Source organism: Sminthopsis crassicaudata, chromosome 5, assembly GCF_048593235.1.
Source record: "Sminthopsis crassicaudata isolate SCR6 chromosome 5, ASM4859323v1, whole genome shotgun sequence".
Lineage (NCBI taxonomy): Eukaryota > Metazoa > Chordata > Mammalia > Dasyuromorphia > Dasyuridae > Sminthopsis > Sminthopsis crassicaudata.
The window spans coordinates 298,603,084-298,620,145 of record NC_133621.1 but is presented as its reverse complement, the minus strand read 5'-3'; the positions used below and the strand labels follow the sequence as shown (position 1 = coordinate 298,620,145).

Genomic DNA, 17,062 nt, shown 5'->3' with positions numbered 1-17,062 from the left:
TAGTGTTCACCACCGAGAGGGAGTTTGCAGTCCCTGGGGAGCATTGGTGGTAACCAGACAGAAAGAGATACTACCCTGAGCAGAGTGTTTGTGGTCAAGATGAGGGCCAGAGTACGGGAGGCTGCTTCTTTCCTTCGCTGCCATAGTTCCCTCATTCCTGATGTCTGCAGTTCTGGGTGTCGTGATGGATCCTAAGGCTTCCTCCTCCTTCTGTCCATTCTTTGTAAGAAATACAGTCTTCCCCGTCTCTGCCAGGCCATCCCCCATCCCCTCTAGCGTAGCTTCTCCCCATACCTGATTCACAAGATCTTAGAATTAGGCTAAAAGAGGTCATTGAATCCAAACCCATTTTATAGAGGAGAAAACTGAGGCTCAGAGAGGTTAAGGGTCATGTAGTCCAGGGTAAACAGTAATGTGCCAGAGAGCATACTGCTTATCTGCCACCAAATAATCGTGTTACCTGAGGGCAGGTGGCTCCCCCCACTCTGAACCTCAGTTTTCTAGTCCACTCTTCCATTATATAAGTTGTAAAGCAGTCCTATGTACTGATCTTGAAAGTTTACCAAAGTACCAGCCATCAATTAGTCAATCAACTAATGCTTACAGTTGTTCATGTTTGTCTCATCCCCCTTGTATGCCACAGGGATGGGAGTAGAACTTAAGTACTTAAGCCCTTTTCAAGTGGACTCTTGTCCCCCAGTGCCTCACACAGTATTCTGTATACAGTAGGCACTTAGCAAGTGCTTGTTGAGTGATGATGAGGTTAGGGAGTATGTCCTAATTAATTTTGTAATTTTTCCCCCTAGTATCTAGCACAGGGTTCTGAAGTAAATCAGCGAATAAGCATTTATCAAGAACCTTCTCTGGGCCATGTGAGATACAAAGACAAAGACAAAAGTTCTTGCCCTTAGGGGGCTTCCATTTCAGAGGCACCTTCTCTAGGGAGGTAGTGTGCAACCCATCTATCTGTGACTGCTCATACTGAGCAACTTTTAGCACTCTACAAAGAAGCATTTATTAAGCACCTACTATATACACAAAACATTTATTAAGCACCTACTACTTATGACTTCATTTCTCTGGGTCTCAGTTTTTTCATCTGTAAAATGAGAGGATTGGTTGGACTTGATGGTTTCTAAGATCCCTTTGATATCTAAAGCTATAGTTCTGGGCAGCCTGGTCTTTATCTTCCCTTCCCTTCCCCATGGGGCTGGGTCTCCTTCAGAGGTATTCAGCATATATTTGTTGAATGAGTAGGACCCCAAAAGAGATTCTACCTGAGCACTGGCTCTTTGAGAAGAAGTCTTCTCCCACCAGCCTCCCCCTCCCCGTTAGGTCAACTCTTTGTATTTAAAAAATGAAAGCAGGACAGCATTATGGAGGGGCCACTGCACTTGAAATCTAAAGATCTGGGTTTGAATCCTGTTTTTACCATTACTAGATTGTGAGTCTCTCTGGGCCTCAGTTTACCTTTCTGTAAAGTAACCAGGAAAAGATGCTGACTAAGATGCTCTCTTGGATCCTCCCCAGTCCTGATATTTTCTGATATTGTGGACGATGGGTATTTTTCATGGGCACTCACAGAAGCCACAAGGGATGGATTAGGGTAAAGATTTTGTTATTGTTGTTTAATTGTTTCAGCCAAGTTTGACTCCATGATCCCATTTAGGTTTTCTTGGCAAAGATGCCGGCAAATCATGTCCTTCTTGAGCTTATTTTATAGATGAAGAAACTGAGGCAAGCAGGGTTAAGTCACTTGCCTGGGATCACACAATTAATACGTGTCTGGGGCTGGTTTTGAACTCAGGCCTTCCAGACTTCAGGCCCAGCACTCTATCTACTGTGCAGATCTATATTTCATTTTTCAGAGGCTTCTCACTTAATAGGATAGAATAGTTACATTACTGGGGAATCAAGACAAAGAGACATCCAAATTCCATAATTGGGGAAGGGGTGGGGCGGTTGGAGATGGTGGTTGTGGGTGTTCTTCGGAGGAGGAAGGGGACCTCCGATTTGAAGGAGAGGATGAAGACCCTTTTTCATAGGCTGAAAAGCAACTATTCAGGCCTCTTGCTTTTATTCAGATTGCCCACTGAGAGAGAACGGTGCTAGATCTGGGCTGAGAGAAGTCGTATTTGAATCTCATCCCTGTGACTTTTGGCTTCATCTTTTGGAGCTCCAGGTGCTGGAGATGAAAAGGGAGGGGAAGGAATGGTAGATGTGAGAAATAGAGAGAAGAAGAGAGGATGAGATTGAATTGTAGGGAAGAGAAGGAGAAAAGGGAAGAACCGGCAGGCTGATGAGAATTTATTAACTGTATTTTCTGTATCAGGCCTTGCATGTACAATGATGAAAGGGAAATAATTTTTTTTGTCCATTTGAAACATTGTGATCCAGCCACTCAAAGGACTTAGATTCAAATGGGGGAGATAATGTTGCTCTGAAATATATACACAGTATAGAACAAATGATTACAAAGTGGTTGTGAGAGGGAGAGCCTGGCCATTGGGCTGGGTTTGTGAATCAGGTGAGAGTTCCTGCAGAAGGTGATGTTCCAGCTAAGTCTTGAATGGAACTAAAGCATCCCAGAAGCAGAGCTTTCCATCCATGGAAAAAGCATGGAGATGGAGATGGAATGGTGGGTGTACCTCCAATCGGTAGGACCTTATTCCAGAGATAGAATATATATAAGTCTGGAAATGTAAGAAGGAGCTAGCCAGTGTGTGATGGGCAAATTGATGTGATCCTCAAGGCAATAAGGAACTACTGGAGCTTGTTGAGGGAGGAAGGACGAGTTAGAAGGAAAGGAAAGAAAGAGAGGGGAAGTGGGAGAAGAGATGAACAAAGAAGAATGAGGGAAAGTAGTAAATGGGAAAGATTGGCAGAGTAAAGAGGGAAAGGGCAATGAAAAATAGAGGAAGGATTTTTCTGCTGCAGCAAGATAATTGTATAAATATATTTATATACATATATTGGATTTAATATATATTTGAACATATTGAACATGTATTGGATTACCTGCCAGATAGGATAGGGGACGGGAGGAAAGGGGATAATTTGAAACAGAAAGCTTTGCAAGGCTCAATGTTGAAAAATTACCCATGCATATGTTTTGCAAAAAAAAAAAAAGGCTTTAATAAAAATAAATAAAAAAGAAAAATAGAGGAGAAAAAGAGTAGGAGAAAGAAAGTAGGGAAGTTTTGGAAATGAGAGGAAAAATAGGGGGGAGAAAGAAGGAGGTCGGATGGACCTCTAGTTAATCCTCTTACCTCTTTACTTCTAGATACCCTCAAGTCTCCTCCCTAGGCTGAGAGAGGTTAGGCAGGATCATTCCCCACTCCCCTCGGGCCAAAGCCCATCTTGTTTGGGTACTAGCCTTCTCTAGGCCTGAGTAGGGGGCAGACAGCACCTCAAAGGGCTTTAGCCAAGGGGACAGTGCCAATGCTTGGATGGGGGGTGCTGGGGCCACGGGGAATAGATCTTGTGTTGTGTTTGGGACCCAAGGCAATTCCTCACTCAACACCCTGTTTGTTTGTGGATGAGAAAAGGGGGTCTGTGGTCGGTAACAGAGCAGGGATTCATGGGTTGGGGGGTGGAGTGGACGTCTGGCTATAGGGCTCAGCCACAGGACTGATGGGGCCTGGGAGCCAAGGAAAGCCTGGTACAGATCAGGCTTGGAGATCAGCCAAGAGTCATCCATCCCAACTGAGCTGGTGGGTGGGAGTGGATCTGATGAAGTGTGTGTGTGTGTGTGTGTGTGTGTGTGTGTGTGTGTGTAGAGCTTCAAAAGCAGAAGCCAGCTCTGGGCTTAGTTTGTTTATAGTAGGAGGTATTATAACTTCAAGAACTGGAAAGGACCACAGAGGCCATGAAATCCAAATTTTACAGATGAGGAAACTGAGGCTCAGGGAAGTGAAGTGATTTTGGATTACAGAGTCAGATCTAGAGCTGGAAGAGACCTCTGAATTCATCCAGTCTAACCCTTCCCCCCATTTAACAGATAAGGAAACTGAGGGCCAGAGAAGGAAAATGGACTTCTCTCTGTCAATACCTCATAAGACCATGGATTTCATAAAATTCAGACCTAAGCATTGGGAGGGAAAAAAGGATGCAGGGAAGGAAAGAGCCTGCCTGGGGTGGGGGTGAGGAGGAAGGCTGTGCATTGGGATGCTGAGGAGGGAGTTCTTGTGGCCCTGAGGTGGGCTGCTTTGCTCAGTGAGGGAAGAAGATTTGAGGAGCTTGTGTCCTTTCTAGAAGTCAACTCATCATTTATTAATCACTTACTGTATACAGACTATTCGTAGTAGACTGGGATAGAGAGATACATAATTAATTCATTATTCCTGCCCTCATGGAGCTAAATTAATCAACATAAATTTTTATAATATTTTATTTTTTCCTCAATTACATGTGAAAACAACATGCCTTTATTAAGCATGTCAGACACTGAGCTAAATGCTGGGGCTACAAGGACAAAGAATGAAACAATCCTTGCCCCCATGGAGTTTCCATTCTATTGCTTTTTATCTGGGGGCGGAAGAGAGAATGGCACACCAATAAAGACAATACACCACGTTATGGGGAGAAGGGCAGTAAAAGGGTTAAATGTGTTTGGAAGGGCATCAGGGAAGGCTTTCTGGAAGAGACGACCTTAGAATGAGGCTGTAAAAGATGGCTCTGGAGAGGCTGCATGGCATATCCATGACATTTCTAAATTGCTTTTGTCATTCTGATTCCTTGTGACTTGACCCTGTCTGAGGTTTTCTTGGCAGAGACACTGCAGTGGTTTGCCATTTCTTTCTCCAGTTCATTTTACAGATAAGGAAACTGAGGCATCCAAGGTTAAGTGACTTGTCCAGGGCTAGTAAGTGTCCGAAGCTGGATTTGAACTCAGGAAGATGATCGACATTGACAACATAGCATTTGGATTTTTCAGCCTTGTTCTGCAGGCTGTTCGGTAGTCTTGGAGTGGAAGGGAGTGGTAGACTGGGCCGACTGGATAACTGCTCTTCAATCCCCCATGCTTTAGACACCATCTTGTATGGGCTTTCTCTCCTCATCAGTCCTGAAGACGAGGCCTTTTCAGAAACCGAGAGCTGGGAGGTGTCTGGTCCATCTCTCCAATTCTAATTCTCATCTTGGATGATCAAAGAGGGCATATCCGTTCTCCTATCCATGGAAAGGAGCCGTGTGGAGTGAGAGCCAGGAAGATCTGAATTTTAATCCTAATTCTGTTGTTTATAAAAATCTGCAAGACCGTGGACAGTCACAATTTCTCTAGATCTCAGTTTTCTCCTCTACAGAATGAGGGGGAGGGACTAAATGGCCTCTGAGGTCCATTGAGTAGGATCCTTCCTGTGTGATCTTGGGTCATGTAATTTCTGGGTTTGAGTTTTTCCTTTGTAAACAAATAAGGGGGTTGAGCTCAGTGGCTTCTAGGGTCCCTTGAAACCTATGAGTCTTTGGGATGGGGTGGGAATAGTGCTGAGAGTGCACTGGGTTGGGAAGACTTCTCCCGGAGACACTGACTAGCTGGGTGATTCTTCAACCTCTCTGGGCCTGTTTTTATCTGTTAAAGGAGGAGCAGGGGGAGGGGTTGGCTTTTTTGGAGGTCCTTTCCAGCCTCGCATGTAGGCTCCTGCGAGCTTAGCCCCAGCTCAGACTGGGTGACCTTGGGATCCTTTCCAACATCCTTATGTGTAGAATGATGAGATTGGATTAGATAATTCCTAAGGCATTTCTCGGCGCTAACATCCTCTGATTACATATGCTGCTTTGACCCTTGTTTCTCCTGACATGACTGTGCCTTTGCTCTCCCCATTCCCCCCTAGATCTCACTAGATCTGGGTCCGGGATAGAGCCACCCGCCCTGGAGAACTAAAATCCTCCTGGAAGTAACCGGTGTCCTTTCATTCCCCTGCCAGGGTCGAGGAGACAAGACAGAACCTTTGGTCTGGCCAAGGACTTGGAGCATCTTGGGAGGAGGCAGTGGTCACCAGCAACAGCTCGGGGGCATTAGCATTCTGAAGATCTCCTTGACCAGATGTGAGCAGGTACTGGGGCTGGAGCACTGCTTATTGATTGGGGAATGGGACTTCTGATGCTCAGGGGGACCTGCCTCCAGCTCAGGAAGGAGAAGGGGGTCAGCTCAGCCCTTTGGTGACCGTGCTTCTGTGGGAGCTGAGATGTCAGGGACCTCTGCGGAAGGCTCGCCGTGACGCAGACAGCCAGCCTTTGTTCTATCTTTGTGTCTCTTTCTGTTTGTCTGTCTGTCTGTTTCTCTCTTGTGGGGCCGAGATGGCATGAGTTCTTGGCCACCCTCCCCTCCGTTGTCCATTGTGGCTATTGTAATCGGTGATGGGGATGTCAGTAGCTGGGTTATCCTGAGGATGTGAGATACAGATGTTTTAGGTCTAGGGGATCTTGGGTCCTTAGGACACAGAATGTCAGAAAGGAGGACGGAGAAACTGAGGCAGAAAGAGGTGACCCTTAGGTCTGGAGCTGGAGGGGACTACGGAGAGTCCGAGCTCTTCATTTTATGCATGAGGGACAGGCCCAGGCCATTGAAGGTTGCATGCTTAGTAGATGGTCTTTGAGAGGAGTCACCTGGAAAGTCCTTTACTAACCTTCATGTGCTCCATAAATGCCAGTTCTTATGATAATCCTTCAAGTACTATGGAAATATGAGTAAGAGCCGTTATCATTCAGTCAGCAAGAAGTTACTGAGCTCCTGCTGGGAACCCAGCTCTGTCCTAAGGCAGAGGGAGACAGGGACAGGGAAGAAGGGGGGAGGGAGGGAGAGACAGACAGATAGATAGACGGAGAGAGAAAGACAGAGAAATAGAGAGAGAGAGATAAAGAGAAGACAAAGACAGAGAAATAGAGAGGGACAGACAGAGATAGGCAGATAGAGACAGAGAAACAGAGAGAATCAGAGACAGAGAGATACAGAAACAAAGAGATAGACAGAGACACAGAGAGATAGAAAGAGAAACAGAGAAAGAACAGAAAGACAGAGAATGACAGAAACAGATAGAAACAGAGACAGAGAGAAACAGAAAGAGACAAACACAGAGAGTCAGAGACAGAGAGACACATACAGAGAAATAGAGACAGAGAGACACAGAGAAACAGAGACAGAGAGACAGGCAGACAGACAGAGACACTCACATACACAGAGACAGAGAGACAGGCAGACAGAGACACTCACATACACAGAGACACAGAGACAGAGAGAGACAGAGACTGAGAGAGAGTAGACAAAGAGCGAGTCTAGTCTACTTGGGGATGCAAGAAACACATGCATGAAACAATTAGAAAGCAAAACCGCCTGTAATAAGGTGTTAAATTGTGCGGTGCTGAGAATAATTAGAGAATAAGGCAGTATGTAATAAGGTGTTAATTGTGCAGTGCCGACTGAGTGCCATAACCACTCAGAGAAGGGAGGGACTAGCAAAGACTGGGTCAGTCATGGTAAGCTTCGTGGAGGAGGTGCCATTTGAGCTGGGCCTTGAAGGCTGCTTCTGGGCATGAGACTAGGGGAGACCTTCTCCACTGGAGAAGCGATGGCTGTGGGCCGGGCTCCTGGAAAGACTTGGTGCATGCATCCTTATAACCACGGAGTTGGGGTGTGGATATCCCTGCCCAAATTTGGCCATTCTCGCATGTCTATAAGCTTGGCTGGACATCCCTTGGGGTTATGTCCTCTCTAGAACACAATTGTCTAGCCTTTTCATACCCATCCGAGTTATGGGACCAGCAGAAATGCAACAGAAGTTGCATGTTGAACGGTTCCTGGGATTCATGGATGAAGACTAGTTGCTGAGATAGAGTACTTGGGACAAGAAGCGCTGGCCTTAGGTGGGCTGGGGAACTGATTCAGGTTCTCACCTGTCCCGAGGCAGGGGACTGGACCAAATGACCTCCCTTGAGGTCCTTTCTCCTTCACAGAATCCTCGCCTCTGAACAGTATCTGCAAGGTGCCTGACTGACTCTTAGCTCAGCCCCGGCTGCCGTTCCAGGCCCCTTTCTCCATCCGTAATGGGTTCCCCAGGGGAAGTGTGCCGATCACCCATCTATGTGTTGTGACACTCGAGGGCGTCACAGAGACAGCCTTGCTGTGAATGTTGTGGTGCCCGTGGCTCGCTGATGATCCCGCCATTGTTTGGCTAGCACCGGAGAGAGAGCAGGGTGGCCCCGACTGTTCTGGGCAGGCAAGGGAGCGGCTTCTGCGCGTGCTGACGTTTCTGTGTATGATTTTCCTGTCTGCCCTTGCGACAAGTGCTTATTTGTGTGTATAGTTTTGTGTGTTCGTGTGTATGGGTTTGTGGCTGTGTGTCGGTGAGGGTGTGAGCGTGCACTTTCCATGTGCTTGTGTACCCTTGCGTGTGTGTGTGTGACACAATGTATCTTTGTAAAAATGTCTTTATTTGTGTGAGGATATTCTTGGGCACATTTCTGAGCATTTGTGTTTGGGCTGTGGGTGTACCAAGCCCCTCTGGTCTGTGTCTCTGAGTGTGGATGAGTGTGAGCAGGAAGAACAGAGCTGGCAGGGGAGGGGAAGGAGAGTCTCCTGCTTTCTGGCGCTGCTCCCCTGGCTCTGGTGCAGCTGGGGGTCGGGAGGCACAGAGATGGCAGGTGTTTGGGCTCCGGGGCTGGGGCAGGCGGACTGAGGAGCCCCAAGGTCCGAGAAAGAACTCCGTGTTTTGGTGCCCCAGCTCTTTAGCCGGAATATGAAAGTACTTTGTGGGAAAGATGGGAGAAAGGGGGTACACGTGCATAGTATAGTAAGACTTAGAGGGGAACCTCAAGGTTATCCACTCCAAGCTCCTCACTTTACAGATGGAGAAACTGAGGTTCAGAGACATTCATTCACTCCAACCTCCCCATTTTACAGATGGAGAAACTGAGGTTCAGAGATTCATTCACTCCAAGATCCTCACTTTATAGATGGAGAAACTGAGGTTCAGAGATTCATTCACTCCAAGATCCTCACTTTATAGATGGAGAAACTGAGGTTCAGAGATTCATTCACTCCAAGATCCTCACTTTATAGATGGAGAAACTGAGGTTCAGAGATTCATTCACTCCAAGATCCTCACTTTATAGATGGAGAAACTGAGGTTCAGAGATTCATTCACTCCAAGATCCTCACTTTACAGATGGAGAAATTGAGGTTTAGAGAGATTCAGTAACTTGCCCATAGTCACACCGCTTTGAACCTGGGTCTTCAGACTCCAAATCAAGTGCTTTTTTCCAGCATCCTGTTTTGTTCCAGGCTCAGGCATCCCAAGGTGCCTTTATGTCTCAAGGGCCCCTTCATCCCCTTGGATTCCTGCTGGAGAGAGCATTGGAGGCTGGGGGCCAGAGTCTCAGTGGTGATCAGGCTGAAGGGTCCCTGTGAGGCTCTTCCAGGGATTGGCCTTGGGGGAAAGGCCCTCGCCATGCTGGATTCCTGCTTATCATTGGCAGCAGCAGTGGCAGCAGCCTCTCTACCTCCCCCCCCCCAGTCTCTGTCTGTCTGTCTTCCCTCCCTTCTCTCTTTCTCTGTGTCTATCTCTTGTTTTCTCTCCCTCCCTTCTCTCCCTCCCTTCTCTCCATCTTTGTCTCTCTTTTTCTGTCTCTCTGTCCTCCTTCCCTAACCTCCCTTTTCTCGGTCTTTTTCTCTCTCTCTCCCCCTCTCCCTCCTCCTCTATTCCTCCCTCCCCCTCCTTTTCTCTTTCCCTTCCCCCCTCGCTTTCTTTCTCTGCTGTGTCATCCCTAGCCTAATGCGTCCTTGGGGATTCCCTCTCTCCTGGGTGCTGTGTCTCGGATAGGAGCAATGTTCAGGAGTCGGTGTGTTGGAACCCAGCCTCATGTCACTGGGCCCGGATCCCCATGTGTCTGGGTTGATTCATGGAGCCCTGAGAAGGAGTTAGGAAGTCAAGGCCACACTATGGGGTCATCACAGGCCTTGGGGCTGGAGCGATTTGAGAATCAGAGGACCCGGATTCAAATCCTTCCCCTCCTATCTGTTCTGTGTGAATGACTTTCAGTCTGTTTTATTTCTAAAAATCAAAGAGGATTCTTATACCCAGTGACTTCTGAGGTTCTTTTGGTTCAATTTATCCTAACAAAAGCTCTCATTTCCATAGAGATTTTAAGTTGCCTTTGATCCTCACAATATCAAAAGGCAGGTGATTTTGTTACCGTCATTCTCAGGAAACTGAGGCTGAGAGGGGTTCTGTCTTGGGTCATATGACTCTTAAATGTCAAGGGCAGGAAGCATGATTTCCTGACTTGCCCCTTACTCATTTAGACATTTTTCCTTTATGCTTACTTAGGAGGAAACGCTTGAACATCAGAGTCCTGCTCTAAAAATCTCACTCTCCAGTGGTTTGGATGGTCCCTCTTAAACCCTAAATTAGAGGAATTCAGGGCCCCCTGAAGTTTGAGAAGCCACCCAAAGGGATTGTGGGAAGTTAGGACCCAAACTGGTCCATCTTTGAGGGATGCTTTGAGTGTTAGAGGCCTCTCATCCCTTCAGGATTAAGCATCTCGGGTCCTGAGCCAGGCTGGATTTGCAGCGTGGAGATTAGGAGGGGAGAGCCCTGATTGGCCTGTGGGGAAGACCCGAGAGTTCTTTATTCTAAACTTGGTTGAGATTTCCAGCCCCGACACTCAATGCCACAGAGAGCAAAGGGACAGCTTTAGACCTGGGTGTACTTGCAGCTCTTAGAATTTAGAAGTATATGGCACTTCAGAGACCAGCTATTCCAACCCCTTATTTTTACAGATGAGGAAACTGAGGTCCATGAAGGTGGAGGGACTGAGGGTGAGAACTCTAGAGTCGAAAGGATCTCAGTGGCCATCTAATCCACTTCCTTTTTACAGATGAGAAATTTGAGATTCAGGAAGGGAAATCAAGGTCACACAAGTAAGTAATGGAGAGGATTTGAACCCAGACCTCTGACTCTAAAGCCAAAATTGTGTGCAAAATTGCAGACACATGCATAGATGGAAATAGGAACCCACAGATATAATTGACTGATTTATAGATGTGGAGCAGGGCAGTCACAGAAGGGTGCACATATAAGCAGAGACACAGGTGTAGACACAGGTAGAAAGTACAACTGTACATCTACATGGGTATTAGTATGCACAAATTTCCCCAAAGGTTTGATCTTAATAGAGATGTAGGTATAAGCTCTCAGGTGTAACAGGTGTTTTTGTAGACAGGTATGGAAACATGTGCCCATATAGTGATATCTATGTGTTCACACAAAGGTAGATGCAGTTTTTCAATCAGAGGAGCTGGGTCTGAATATTTCTACCCACAGTTACTAGGACCACAGGTCTAGAGCTGAACGGCACCTCAGCGGCTATCTAGTTCCAATCTGATATTTTACAAAAAGGGAAACTGAGCTCAGAGTGATAAAGTGATTTGTATTATGGATTGTAATGAATAACAGAATCAGCATTCTCACTTCTGTCTCTTGCCTCTAAGATTGGCATTTGTTCATTCTTTTTGAAAATTAAACAGTTTTTTTTTCAGTGAATAAATATTTAGCATTTATTTTTTCTCCTTTCTGCTTTTCTCCTCCCAGGGGGGCAGAGGGTTAGGAAAACAAATCCTTCTAACAAATAATTATCGTCAAACAAACCAACAAAAATTCCCTCATCGGCCATGTCCAAACACTTGTATTTCATTCTGTATCTTGAGAAGCTCATCTCTCCATTGGGATGTGGGTATCACACTTCCTGATGTGTCCCCTGGGAGAGTGGATGCTTATTACCGCGATCAAAGTTGGGAAGGCCTTCCCAATGGCTTTGCAATGTTGTTGTTATCAAAGAAATTGTTCTTGTAGCTCTGTTCACTTCTGGTTGCATCAGTTCATATAAGTCTTCTCAAGCTTCTCTGAAGCCATTTGTCCTTTCTTAAAGCACCGTCCTCTGCCATTATCTTCCCACACTGACATTTGGTCTGTATTCTGTCTATCGTACCGATGGGGTAAACCATTCCCTTCTGTGTTTACTCAATTGTAAAATGATAATAAAGCATCAGACAAGGCTTAGAGTCAGCTATGGAGAAGGAGACCTATGAACACATAGCAGTGGGGTCTCTAAATCCCACTCCCTATCACTTTGTCTTGCTCTCTTTTTTTGAGGGGGGGCTCTTACCCTGCTCCCCTAATACTGAGAGAGACAGCAAGACAGAGTGCTGAGCTCAGTCAGAAAAACCTGAATTCCAATCCTACCTCAAACCCTACTTAAGGTAATGCAAGAAATGTCATGACTTTTAGTGCCTCAGTTTCCTCATGTGTAAGATGAAAGAGTTGGACTTGCTGAGCTCGAAGGTTTCTTCTAACTCTTAACTGACAACTTCTCACCTTCCCCAATGTCTGTCTGTTCTTCCCTCTCTCCCAGTCTTCCTCCTCAGCAGCCTTCATCCATCTCTCTGTTTCCTGGATTCTTGAGTACCTCTCCCTCCCTCAGGCTCTTTTGCTTTCTCTGATCTCTTTGGCACTTTTCTGGATTTCTCTTTCTCACCTCCTTTCTCATCTCCCTCTCTTCTTAGCTCTTGGAGTCTGTTAGCTGATTATAAGACATTTCCTCTCACCAAGAACTTTCCAGACAACTCTCCTAGGAATTAATTATAGAAAAATTGTTATGATCTCCATTTTGCAGGTGAGGAAATGGAAAGGGACAGTGACATGGCCACAGTCATAGAGCTAGTTAGTATCAGAATCAGGAATGAAATTGAAATCTCCTGATTCCAAGCCCAGTATGATCTAGTGCTGTCTTTCTATCTTAATGGGTTCTCTCTCCTCAATTTCTTTCTCTCTGGCTCTATTTGTTTCTGTCTCTCTATTTCTTTCCTCTTTCTGCCTCTGTCTCTGTCCTGTCTCTGTCTCTGTCTGTCTGTCTCTATCTCTCATTATGTCTGTGTGTTCTTTTTGTCTCTGTTATTTCTCTTTCTGTCTCTTTCTGTATCTGTGTGTCTTTCTGTCTCTCCATCTCTTTGTCTCTGTCTTTCTCTCTCTCTCTCATTCTCTTTCTCTCTTTCTCTCTATGTTTGTCTCTGTCCCTCTCTCTCTTTCTCTCTGTCCCCCCCTCCCTTGTCTCTCTTACATAAAAAATTGTGAAGGTAGTAGGTACTTACATTTGGGGAATCAGGAAAGGTTTCATGCAGAATATGATCCTTGAGTTGTTTCTTAAGGAAAGAGGAAGACTCTGAGCTTGAGACAATCTCAAGCTCAGAGTCTTCCTCTTTCCTTAAGAAACAACTACCTCCGTATGGAAGAATAGTCAGTACCAAGGCATAGAGATAAGAGATGGAGTGTCATGAGGAGCACAAGGAGCTAAGACCCAGAGAGGTGGAATGATTTGCCCAGGATTACACAGACCGGGGGTCTGAGTCATACCTGATCTGAAGCCCCCTGCAGAGCAGGCTTCCATTATTCAGCCAGGGTCTGATCACATCTTATATGCTGCTGCTGGGGATTCGAACCCAAGTTTCTTGACACTGACTCATGCTCTTTCTACTACTTCTAAGGAGAAAAGTGCTTCATCCAAAGGAGTTGATCTCTAATGATGGAGTTTCAGGCAGGGTTATATGGAGGATGAATGACCAAAAAGACAGCTGTGACCCTTGGGAAGTTACAAATGAATAAGGGAGATAAGACAGCTCCATTAATTTTGTGGAGTGTGACAGTGGCGATAAAGGAGATCTCTGTGGGAGAGCGGAGCTTCTGCAGTCCCTTCTGTCCCACCCTGGACACTGCTTTGCTTCCAGGTAAGATCTGTCCTAGAAAGGGGTCACTGCTCTGGTGTCTGCTCCCCTTCCCTTCTCTCCAGGAAGGCAGTGCTCCTCTGAGTCCGGGAATGTGACAATTAGGGAGAAGAGGGCTGATTAGATTAGAAATTAAGTGTTTGTGTTTCCTCTCCCCCCCTTTTTCCTAAATGAACAGATGGAGAGTGAGGAAGGGAAGCAGCAAGGATCTGAGGTTCCCTGGGTTGGGCAGGAAGAGGAGGGAAGTTCACTTCTTCTGCACATTGAATCTCTTGGGTACAGAAGGATTAGTCTGACTTGAACTTAAGAGGTTGGGGCAGGTGGGCAGGTGAAGGGAAGAGGGTTTGGGAACAAAGAGTATCAGGTCCACTCTCCCTTAGGCCTGTGACCTGCTCTCTTAGTGGAGGGCGCTCCCTGCCAGCTCTCACCCTGAGATATCAGGGAGGACAGTGTAGACCAATGGGAAGAAGCAGATTTAGCTTTTAGTTTTGACTTTGTATCTAACATTCTGTATAGCCTAACACAAATCTCACCCCCTCTTTGGGGTTTAGCATCTAGAAAATGAGGAGCTTGATTGGATGGCTTCTAGGGTCCCTTCCAAATCTGGCATTCTAGTTTCTAGCTTTCTCTGTTCCAAGAGCTCTCCCATTTTGGAAATTTTGTGTTCTAAGGATTCAGACATTTTTTGTTCTAAAGTTCATCCCATGCTTGAAGGCTCTTCTCAGTTTTGACATTCCCTGTTCTAAATTCTCTCCCAGCTCTGCCATTTTATGTTCAAAGTCTCTTTTAATTCTGACATTCCTTGTTCTAAGGCCCTTCCTAGCTCTGACATTTTTTGTTCTAAGATCTCCTCCCACCTTGATACTCTTTGTACTAAGATCCCTTCCAACTCTGACCATTCTCTGTTCCATGTTCTCTCCCTGCTCTGGCATTTTGTATCCTAAAGTTTCTTCCAAATCTGATATTTCTTGTTCTAAGTTCCCTATGTGATCTGACATCCCCTGTTCTAGGCTCCCTCCCAGCTCTGACATCCCTTGTTCTATACTCCCTCCCAGCTCTGACATCCCTTGTTCTAGGCTCCCTCCCAACTCTGATATCTCCTGTTCTAAGCTCCCTCTCAGCTCTGACACCCTCTGTTCTAAGCTCCCTCCCAGCTCTGATATCTCCTGTTCTAAGTTCCCTCCCAGCTCTGACACCCTCTGTTCTAAGCTCCCTCCCAGCTCTGATATCTCCTGTTCTAAGCTCCCTCCCAGCCCTGACATTCCCTGTTTTAAGCTGCCTCCCAGCTCTGATATCTCCTGTTCTAAGCTCCCTCTCAGCTCTGACACCCTCTGTTCTAAGCTCCCTCCCAGCTCTGATATCTCCTGTTCTAAGTTCCCTCCCAGCTCTGACACCCTCTGTTCTAAGCTCCCTCCCAGCTCTGATATCTCCTATTCTAAGCTCCCTCCCAGCTCTGACATCCCCTGTTCTAAGCTCTCTCCCAGCTCTGACATCCCCTGTTCTAAGCTCCCTCCCAGCTCTGACACCCTCTGTTCTAAGTTCCCTCCCAGCCCTGACACCCTCTGTTCTAAGCTCCCTCCCAGCTCTGATATCTCCTATTCTAAGCTGCCTCCCAGCTCTGACATCTGCTGTTCTAAGATCCCAACTTCCATTCCTCTAATTCCTAAAGCAGTATTCTTTGCTTTCCACCAAGCAGGGGCTCAGTTCATGAGAACTGGAGCCACTGCCAATCTCTCCCTTCAATCTGAAGGCGATCTTTAGTATCCCCTGAGTCCCATGCCCACCCGGGGAGCCCATTCTCATTGTAACCTACAAATGGATTATTTCCTCTCTCCCAGAGGTAGCATGCTCATGTCCTGGCCTCCTGAATCTTGCTCATTCTGAGCCCTCCCTATAATCCTGAGTCCCTGGTTTTCTCTGCATCCTCCTCCTGGCCTCCCAACCTTCTACAGACCCAGGTTCCTCTTCTAGCACCTTTTCCCTGCCCTTTGCTCTATTCTGACAATTCTCCATCCCTGAACTTTGTGTGAACTGTTAATTCTAATTTCAGACATGAAGTGAAGCCTGTCTCCCTCCCGGGGAAGTAGAGCAGGAGGAGGAGGAGAGGATCCCAGGAATTTGAAAGTTAAAATAAAGGCAGCTCACTTTCCACTCACCTCTGGATTCTCCCAAACTCTTGAGTTCAACTTGGGGTGTGCTGAAGGATGAATGTACTAAAAGCATGGTGGAGCAGAGGATCCTAGATCACACTCATCGATTGAGAAGTGGGAAGGCCCTCAGAGGCCCCATGTGAAAGAGGGAAAAACCGAAATCCAGAGATCAGGAATGATTTGCTCAGATTCAAATGGGTGCTAATTATCAGAGCCATATTTTTGAATCCAAATCCAACTGATTCCAAATCCTGCCTCCTCAACTATGCTGACTCCTTATATTTTTGGATTGCCCTTGAAAAGTCCCTTGATATCACCACAAAGTGGAAAGCACCCCAAACCCATAAGAACTTATATTTGGCAGCCACATCACCTTTTATAAAGTTACTAAGACCCCTTGATCTTTTTCATTCATGCCGCTGCCATCTAGTTCTTGAGGAATCAATAATTTTAAATCCTAATCCAGGCTTTATTTACATTTATCTTTACAAAGCTTAATTATATTAGACTTGGTTCAACTTCTAGAGCTTCTGAGTCCCATTTTCTAGTGTATTGCTCCATTTTCTCAGCTTCCTTCCCAGTCTTGTATTATCCACAATCTCTAACATTTTACTCCATCCCCCCTCCTCCCAATCTCATGTTATCTGCAACCTCTAACATTTCTTATTGGTGACACCTGAAGCCACCTCAAAGTAGCCATCTTGAAAAGCAATGAATTCCTATAAGCAGAAACTGGAGACTAATCGATAAAGATGCAATTCCTTTCCTTTTGTTTCAATTCAACATTTCTTAAACCACTGGACATAATCTGGAAGAGCATCAGGGTCAAGTGGGAGAAGGGAGTGATTAGAATGTCAGAGCTAGAAGAGCCTGGGGAGGCAAAGTTTGGTCCCTAAAAATCCCTTTCAGATCTAAATTTTTTAATCCCATAAATTAGACCAATTAATCTACTCCCCCATATTATATACAAGAAAAGGTAGACTTGAACTAATCTTCTGTATTACCCTTATCCCATTCTGGATCATACCAATAATAATAACTGGAAATTCTGAGAAGGGAGAGGTGGCTGGCAGCCGGGTGAAATTCTGGGATGGCTTCAACAAGAGATCATTTTGAAGTGGGCCCAGAAGAGGAGGCTGCA

The 17,062-nt window shown here is 46.0% G+C and overlaps 1 protein-coding gene across 2 annotated transcripts in view; it reads left to right on the top strand.

The window, feature by feature from the left end:
* Positions 1 to 17,062, top strand: part of ELFN2 (extracellular leucine rich repeat and fibronectin type III domain containing 2) — a 74,750-nt gene that overhangs the window by 1,862 nt on the left and 55,826 nt on the right. For both annotated transcript variants that reach the window (XM_074271620.1, XM_074271619.1), the window contains exon 2: positions 5,925 to 6,053. The gene's annotated coding sequence lies outside the window, so the exon portion shown is untranslated. The remainder of the gene's footprint in view (positions 1 to 5,924; positions 6,054 to 17,062) is intronic.